The sequence below is a fragment of the Schistocerca americana genome, chromosome X (assembly GCF_021461395.2).
Source record: "Schistocerca americana isolate TAMUIC-IGC-003095 chromosome X, iqSchAmer2.1, whole genome shotgun sequence".
NCBI lineage: Eukaryota > Metazoa > Arthropoda > Insecta > Orthoptera > Acrididae > Schistocerca > Schistocerca americana.
The window spans coordinates 197,512,522-197,521,119 of record NC_060130.1 but is presented as its reverse complement, the minus strand read 5'-3'; the positions used below and the strand labels follow the sequence as shown (position 1 = coordinate 197,521,119).

General features: G+C 44.5%; 1 pseudogene; it reads right to left on the bottom strand.

Moving 5' to 3' along the window:
* Positions 1 to 8,058: 8,058 nt before the first annotated feature.
* LOC124557411 lies at positions 8,059 to 8,175 on the bottom strand (annotated as a pseudogene).
* Positions 8,176 to 8,598: the final 423 nt, after the last annotated feature.

Below are 8,598 nucleotides of genomic sequence, written 5' to 3'. Positions count from 1 at the left end.
ATTTAATTAATGATTCAAATATACATTATTCACATTGTCTCTAATAGATAAACGAAAGTGCCATTATAGTCTACAGTATTTTTAAGTGTACTCAATGAAAAGTTACAAATGTGTGTGTTAGCTTTATTCAGTGATAAAATACACTACTGGCCATTAAAATTGCGACAACACGAAGATAACGTGCTACAGACGCGAAATTCAACCGACAGGAAGAAGATGCTGTGATATGCAAATGATTAGCTTTTCAGACCATTCACACAAGGTTGGCGCCGGTGGCGACACCTACAACGTGCTCACATGAGGAAAGTTTCCAACCGATTTCTCTTACACAAACAACAGTTGACCGGCGTTGCCTGGTGAAACGTTGTTGTGATGCCTCGTGTAAGGAGGAGAAATGCGTACCATTACGGTTCCGACTTTGATAAAGGTCGGATTGTAGCCTATCGCGACTGCGGTTTATCGTATCGCAACATTGCTGCTTGCGTTGTTCGAGATCCAATGACTGTTAGCAGAATATGGAATCGGTGGGTTCAGGAGGGTAATACGGAATGCCACGCTGGATCCCAATGGCCTCGTATCACTAGCAGTCGAGATGATAGGCATCTTATCCGCATGGATGTAACGGATCGTGCAGCCACGTCTCGATCCCTGAGCCAACAGATGGGGACGTTTGTAAGACAACAACCATCTGCACGAACAGTTAGACGACGTTTGCAGCAGCAGGGACTATCAGCTCGGAGACCATGGCTGTGGTTACCCTTGATGCTGCATCGCAGACAGGAGCGCCTGCGATGGTGTACTCAACGACGAACCTAGTTGCACGAATGGCAAAACGTCATTTTTTCGGATGAATCCAGGTTCTGTTTACAGCATCAGGATGGTCGCATCCGTGTTTGGCGACATCGCGGTGAACGCACATTAGAAGCGTGTATTCGTCATCGCCATACTGGCGTATCACCCAGCGTGATGCTATGGGGTGCCATTGGTTACACGTCTCGGTCACCTCTTGTTCGCATTGACGGCACTTTGAACAGTGGACGTTACATTTCAGATATTTTACGACCCGTGGCTTTACCATTCATTCGATTCCTGCGAAACCCTACATTTCAGCAGGATAATTCACAACCACATGTTGCAGGTCCTGTATGGCCCTTTCTGGATACAGAAAATGTTCGACTGCTGCCCTGGCCAGCACATTCTCCAGATCTCTCACCAATTGAGAACGTCTGGTCAGTGGCGGCCGAGCAACTGGCTCGTCACAATACGCCAGTCACTACTCTTGATGAACTGTGGTATCGTGTTGAAGCTGCATGGGCAGCTGTACCTGTACACGCCGTCCAAGCTCTGATTGACTCAATGCCCAGCCGTATCACGGCCGTTATTTCGGCCAGACGTGGTTGTTCTGGGTACTGATTTCTCAGGATCTATGCTCCCAAATTGTGTGAAAATGTAATCTGCATTTCTTCTTGGTGTAGAAATTTTAATGGCCAGTAGTGTAAGTTGAATGCGGTGATGTGTTCTAATGATTGATGACTGTGCTCCTTAAATGTGTGTGCATGTAATTGATGGAATAAATAATTTTAGCGTTAGTATATAATGGCTGATATAACGAGTGCCCTTTATCTTAGTTGTGTATTAGTAGAGAGCTCAGCTGCACACAGTATAGCTTTATTTCGTCAGAGACACGTCAGTGGGTACTCTGACTGTAGGTCGTGAAACCATGCAACGCCTGCTTAGTGACAGTCATGAGAAATGAAGATCGATCAGAGTAACCTTTTTTTCAACTAATAGTTATATTGTGAAAAGAGAAAAAAGCGGTTTGGGTTTTCATATGTTAGCAGGTAAAGTCTACCCTGAGGGGCATAATAATACAACCGCTTTATTGTCTTCTTGTAGTCCGCCCCAGTAGCTGAGTGGTCAGCGTGACGGATTGCCGTCCTCTGGGCCCGGTTTCGATTCCCGGCTGGGTCGGAGATTTTCTCCGCTCAGGGACTGGGTGTTGTGTTGTGTTCATCATCATTTCATCCCCATCAGGCGTGCAGGTCGCCCAATGTGGCGCCGAATGTAATAAGACCTGCGATATGGCGGCCGGACCTGCCCCGCGAGGGGCCTCCCGGCCAATGACGCCAAACGCTCATCATCATCATCATTGTCTTCTTGTGATTTCTACATACTTTCTGTGTAGCAAGACGAAGCCTTGTGCATTACAGTAGTTTTGAGTGTATCCGCTGCTTTTCACTTGTTCTGGGAAAGCTTTACACGAGATTTCGGGGTAACACCAAGACCCTATAGGCACAATAAATTTCCAAGATTCATTTGTCCCTTGAAATCGAACTTTCAACCACTGTTACCCATAATCGTTTTCCGCCGTAGGGCAATCTCGCGTTGAGAACAGAGGGAATATAGCACGACTGGACAACCAGACTATTTTCACAGTCTCTCACTATTTGACACTTGTTTTTGCTACATTGCAAAAAATGGCTCTGAGCACTATGGGACTTAACATCTGTGGTCATCAGTCCCCTAGAACTTAGAACTACTTAAACCTAACTAACCGAAGGACATCACACACATCCATGCCCGAGGCAGGATTCGAACCTGCGACCGTAGCGGTCACGCGGTTCCAGACTGAAGCGCCTAGCACCGCACGGCCACACCGCCCGGCGCTACATTGCAAATCCCAACACTAGTTCTATTTTCTGTTATAATATTTGTAGTACATATCTATTACCTTTTAAAATATTTATATCGTGAAATCAGATTCCATGGTTTCACATTTATGCTTTGTTGGCCAATGCGGATTTGTAAATTCATCACAGACCTACAACTGGGCTAGCTGAACTCCTGTCTCATAGATTTCTCCTACCGATGCAATAATACCTCCAAGGTTTATCTTTAACTATTAATATTTGCACCACCGTATTTTTTCTTGTTTTCTCAGAAGAACAGAAAACAGGTGCATCAAATAGAAGAAATCAGTGAGAATATCATATACTTCTTTCTTATTGGCATTTTCAATTGTGTACTCTTTCGCTGTAACTACACTGTTGACCAAAATTAAAGAAACAAACGGAAATTTTGCGCGGTTGCTTCTATTTTGCCACGGAACAGTGTAAACAGGTGATAGTAAAATAGAACAACGTAAAGAATACAGAAAGTAAATAACTGCAACATGCATAACGCTAGACAAATAAATTCTTCGTTTTTTCCAACTAAACGCATTTGTGCACACATTCCGACAACTGGTTAATGTGCTCAGTATGGGGTGTGGTCACCTGTGGCAGTAATATACAGATCTGACAACGACGGGGCATGCCGTGAATGATGTCACAAATCTCATGTTGATGAAATCACGCCCATTCTTCATGCAGAGCTACACGCAAGCCTTGGAGAGTGGTTGGTGGATGCTGACATGATGCAACCCATCTTCCTAGTGCATCCCAGATATGCTCTATGGTACTCAAATCGGAAGAGCGAAGAGGCCACGCCGTGCATGCAATATCTTCCGTTTCCAAGAAATCCTTAACCACCCGTGCTCTGTGAGGTCGAGCATTATCGACCTTCAGTACGAAGTCTGGTCCCACAGCACCTCATAACAACAGCACATGATGTCCGACGATCTCGCCATGATACCTGGCAGCAGCGAAGCCTTGCCGGTTCACCCAATTAATTTTATGAAGAGGTGTTCGACTGGTCAACATAATCCCTACCCACTCCATTAGCGATCCTCCTCGATACTGCCCTCTTTCCACAATGTTTACGTCCCGAAATCGTGTCAAGAATCACTCTCCAAACCGAATCTGGACTCATGTGTGAAAATAACATTTGTCCACTGTTGTGCAAATGAGCTGACAGGGAACGCCGCGCCGACGCATGCAAGTGTCGCGTTATTGTTTCTCTTTCCAACTCAGGTCTTGTGCCGTTACCACGCACTGTCGGACGACCACCACCAGCCAAATACTCTTATTTCATTTTTGCATGGCTTTTACCTCTTATTTTAACATTCTCGAAGCATCCTGACAACATTCAGAATGAGATTTTCACTCTGCAGCGGAGTGTGCGCTGATATGAAACTTCCTGGCAGATTAAAACTGTGTGCCGGCCCGAGACTCCAACTCGGGACCTTTGCCTTTCGCGGGCAAGTGCTCTACCAACATTTTTTTTTTAAATCTCATTTTGTTCGTTTTCGTTCTTTGTATCTGCTCGGGGCGGACGTCGCAAGACACCCGTTTCAGTTCGTCATTGATCCATTAACTCATTTTTCTTATAACAGAGGGCAGCTAACCCTCTGACCGAACACGCTGAGTTACCGTGCCGGCTCCAACTGAGTTACCCAAGCACGACTCACGCCCCGTCCTCACAGCTTCACTTGTGCCAGTACCTCGCAAGAGAGCTTCTGTAAAGTTTGGAAGGTAGGAGACGAGGTACTGGCAGAAGTGAAGCTGTGAGGACGGGTCGTGAGTCGTGCTTGGGTAGCTCAGTTGGTAGAGCACTTGCCCAAGAAAGGCAAAGGTCCCGAGTTCGAGTCTCAGTCCGGCATACAGTTTTAATCTGCCAGGAAGTTTCATCCTGACAACGTAATTAACGATGGCATTTTCTTCCTTCATGATAGCATACTTGTGACGGTGCAGGCAATTATCAGACTAACATCCGAAAGTCAAGCTGATGGTCCCTTAGGTACAAGGTTATTAACTCAAATGTTTTCGTAAGCCGACCATACTAAGGTTTCCATCACTTCTCATCATTCTGAAAATTCTAGTTTAGATTCTCTCGCTCTGAATGCGTAAGGTGAAGTACCTAATTATGGCCTCTTTTTTCATTATCATCTGCAAATTCATCAAAATGCTGGGGAACAGTAGAGTACATGCTTCATTTCACATTCAAGTTGTGGAATCCTGCCCACACGTCTCTTATAGGGTGCCTAGGAAGCTGTTTTCTCGGCTAATTAGACAACATACAAGCAAATCATTGTTAATTGAGTTTATTATAGTAAAGTAGATTGACAATACTTCACTTTGGGTAGGAAGCAATTGGCGACATGCAAATAATCAGTGCCCTTCAATGTATACAGTTTCCATTCAAGTAAATCACACAAGTTCATAAGTCACTGCTATCGTTAATATCACTGCGGCTCTCTTAGTGCGACTTTCCTAGACCTCTCTTCTAGTGCCGGTCTGCTAGTGCCCGGTTTCTAGTAAGCCTTCGGCTAGGCGACGCTTCAAAACGTCCTAGTCAACGTGCTATTGGTTGAAGTCGTTTCACAGCCATCTCTGCTGTATCGTTCTTGATCTTCGTCGGAACACAAGTACGTTTCCTACATGTGCTAAGTCAACTTTTGTAACACCTTAATGAAGAATGTCAAACGTAATCATACAAATATGGCACCTATATATTAAAGGCATGCAAAACACAGAGCTGGTAATAAAACCGCTAAACAAATAAGAACTTGCAAAATTTTATTAATACCAGAAAACACTCGAGTATTAACGTTTACGTTTCAAACAAAGCATGCAGATATCTATAGTTTTATCCGAAATTCGTCCATTGCATTTTTCATGTCTGCACAAAAAGTACTGTACGCACTGAATCCACTTCATTGCACACTGGATATTTTTTGCATCTTCATCGTCGTCACTTTCGACACTACCATCTACGTAATCGGAATTTAAGTCGAAAACTTCTTCAACATCAGAATCTTCAGAGGATTCAGAGAAAGAAACATTTTCCCCCTTTGGGGGTCACATCCTGTCTTCTTTCTTGCAGATGATTCCTCCTTGCCTTGGTTCTTCTGATACAACTCCAAAATATTATTTTTGTGAGGTGAGCCTGTGATAAGGGTAGCTGAAACTCGTCAGGTGGAATTGCTTGGTTCGATGGCAGGCACAGATCTAATTTCCTGAGGTGATATTCAAGGGTCGTTCAATAAGTAATGCTCCACACTTTTTTTTCTCAGAACATATTCATTGTTAAGAGTCAGGATTTGGTGACAATATACATCAACATGTCTTGCCCATGTCCTATTTTTCTACGTAGCCTCCATAATGTTCTATGGTCATACGCTAATGTTGTGGAAGAGCATGTATTCCCCGCTGGTAAAAGCTCTTGCTCTGTAGGCGTAGCCATGTTTCCACTGTATGACTGACACTCTCGTCATCTTCAAAGTCTGTTCCCCATAGGGAATCTTTAAGCGACCCAAAGAGATGGAAGTACAAGGGTGCCAGGTCTGGGCTCTAGGGTGGATGAGGCAATGTCCTTGTGGACCGCTTTGAGCATTCGTGAACCCATCGTGAGTACCTCTTTGAATATCCGAGAGTCTCGATCATTGCAGACGCACTTCCAATGCTGACCGACAACTGTGGAGGTCGAGTTGTGATTCACCGGTTGGCTCGAATAATGGCATCCGCACGATTCAGCATGTCTGGGCTAGTGGTTGTGACAGGACGTCCCGAGCGTGGCTGATCATGGAGCTCTGTTTCTGCATTCCCTGAGGCTGTAACTTTCTTTACCCATCGCCCAACTATACTCCTATCAACTGCAGCATCGCCGTACATTGCACACACACGTTTACGGATGTTCACCGCGGTTTCTTTTTCTGCACACAAGAGTTCAATAACAGCACGCTGCTTGTAACGTGAGTCGTATGTAGGCGCCATTTTGACACTGTACTACGGGTCTGCCATCTGCCAGAACGGTTCGAAACTTCATCGGCGCTCAGAACAAACATCAAATGTGAAGCACCAACAAGGACGTTTGTCTATGTATATTAATGGTTTTTTAAGAAAATGTGGGGCATTACTTATTAGCGAACCTCTTACATTGATTATCAACCTCAGGAGCAGGTTCTGATTGCACAAAAGGTCCACTGAAGATATTTTCACCAGAGGGAAAATCCCCATTGATCTAAACCCATTGATGGTAGTTGACGTATTTTCAGCTCTTGTGTAAGCATGACCCATCAGAGCACCTTTTTAATGGTGAGTAACAACCCTGTGTTCGTGCGTATCAAACATTTCGAAATTTATTGGACATAGTATGATTTTGGTGGACATTGTTGATGAAGTGCTGGAACAATTTCGTGAACAAGTCCAGCTGTATACACCCAGAAGTACGAGCTGCTGCGATTGTACCTGGAGGAGTTCCGTCGAGTAATTCATCCTTGAGGTTCTTGCGTGGATAAATCATCATGAGCGAGAAAACTGACCGGACATGCACGTAACAAGAGTCACGAGAGAACCACATTCAGCAGAAGACAATCGGTGAACATGACGTTTACCTTTTACAGCAACAACCTTTCTGCACTTGTGGTGAGCTATCGTCAAGCCTGTTTCATCAACTTTTAACATTTTCATAGAATTGTGTGTTATTTTCTCCAGTTCTGCTTTTACAATCGCAAAAAAATGTTCAAGTTCAACTTTGAGAACCCCTGGGTTCTAGCTTTAGAGAGCAGCTGTAACATTTGAAGGAGATAACAGGGTGGTGTCTCATGAACAGTTGCAACCATTTCTTACCTGCGAATCCTCGTTGAGACCTAGAAGGATGCTCAATACTATTTTCAATGGCTAGGTGAAAACCTACACGTTTAACATCCTCGGCATCTAAACCGCAATAATTTTTCTCCAATTCTTAACAGTATTCGACGAGCTGAGCCTTTATCTTGAGAGGTAAAATAGTTTTACGACCTAGTGCAACATTCAAAACATTTGCCGATTCACCGCTTTGCGACTTAAGTCTTCAAATATATCCTGAGTATTGTTCTCGTATCCAAAATTCACGTTCCATTTGTTTAACAGGACAACTTTAGTAGCATTGGTCGTTGCATTTTATCCCAGTTTCGCCTTTTTGTCATTTGAAAATTTAGCACTCGGTCTTCAGGCCACGAGTGGCCTACCGGGACCGTCCTACCGCCGTGTCATCCTCAGAGGAGGATGCGGATAGGAGGGGCGTGGGGTCAACACACCGCTCTCCGGGTCGTTATGATGGTATTCTTGATCAAAGCCGCTACTATTCGGTCGAATAGCTCCTCAATTGGCATCATGAAGTTGAGTGCACCCTGAAAAATGGCAACAGCGCATGGCAGCTGGATGGTCACCCATCCAAGTGCCAGCCACACCCAACAGCGCTTAACTTCGGTGATCTCACGGGAACCGGTGTATCCACTGCGGCAAGGCCGTTGCCACAGTTGAAAATAGGAAGAGCAAATACAAATGGCTCTAGGGCTATAATTAGATCTGGCATGGAGATCATATTAGGAGAATGGCCTGGACTGCAAATGGCACGTGATACCCAAAGCTACACTTGATGTAAAATATACTCAACGAATCGAAGATAAAGCAAAGAATGTGAAGTTTCTGTTATTAAAAAACTGGCTTTCTGGTACTTATATAACACAGTGAAACACATTACGTAACTATAACATAACAAAATCTCACCTCTCCTCTGAAAAAAAAACAAGATTCAGGAATGACGCAGAGAAAGCTTCTTTTTTCACGCACTCTACTCGACTCACCAGCGCCGTCTGAAGTTCATATGAATACCGCAGGAGGGCGCCACTTGCCGGAGGGTCTAGATACGGTGGTCACATTTGGGTAAGGGACCATA